Here is an 843-nt window from a genome sequence, read left to right as displayed (position 1 = left end):
AAAAGAAGGAAAAAAAAAAAGAAAAATGTGTTTTAAAGGCTGGCCTGTGGTGGCGCACACCTTTAATCCCAGTACTCAGGAGACAGAGCCAGGAGGATCTCTGTGAGTTCAAGGCCAACCTGGTCTCCAGAGCAAAATCCAGGACAGGCACCAAAGCTACACAGGGAAACCATGTCTCAAAAAAGAAAAAGAAAAATGTGTTTTAACCCTTAGGGTATTTTATCAACTTCTTTGTTGGTTGAGGTCTTTTAAGTCTTTTTTGTGTCATCATTGTGCAGGGACCATGCTAATCTTCTCTGTATTGTTCCAATATTACTTTATAATTTGTATTTTTAAACATTTTAAGTGAATTTCACAGGGATAGTTGGTTTGTTATATCATTGGTTTTTATTTCATTTGTATATGTGGCTTTGTATTTTAAAGAATATTTTGCCTCATATAGTTTTTTGTTTTAAAAGGGTGGCTTTTAGAATGCCTTTACAATTTAAAAAATTTTAATAGACAGAAATCTTGTATTTATTAAAATGATTATGTTTTATTATATTTTATAGAGAATCGAGTTTTGTTAATATAAAATACAGAAAGTGTTAAACAAGACCATCATTTTTTATTATGGTTAGAATTCTTTAAAAATCATATATATATATATTTGATATATAGATAATATATATGGAATTTTAATAAAAAGAATTATTGAATTTTACTAGACATGTGTAAATTATCCATGAATGAATTATGAATGTGTTTGTGGGTGTGTCTATAAGTTATATTTTTATTTTGAACGTATGTGGACTTGTGTAGTATAAACTCCTTTCCTTGTATGTCCATTTATAATTTATGAAA

General features: G+C 28.7%; 1 non-coding gene across 1 annotated transcript; it reads right to left on the bottom strand.

The window, feature by feature from the left end:
• Positions 1–233: 233 nt before the first annotated feature.
• LOC128102819 (U6 spliceosomal RNA) lies at positions 234–339 on the bottom strand. Its single transcript, XR_008215565.1, has one exon. It is a non-coding gene; the product is annotated as a U6 spliceosomal RNA (small nuclear RNA).
• Positions 340–843: the final 504 nt, after the last annotated feature.

The sequence above is a fragment of the Peromyscus californicus genome, unplaced genomic scaffold (genome assembly GCF_007827085.1).
Source record: "Peromyscus californicus insignis strain IS unplaced genomic scaffold, ASM782708v3 Scaffold_7__1_contigs__length_154581171, whole genome shotgun sequence".
In the NCBI taxonomy this organism is placed as follows: domain Eukaryota; kingdom Metazoa; phylum Chordata; class Mammalia; order Rodentia; family Cricetidae; genus Peromyscus; species Peromyscus californicus.
The sequence above is the reverse complement of the archived record's forward strand: the minus strand, read 5'-3'. Positions and strand labels throughout refer to the sequence as shown.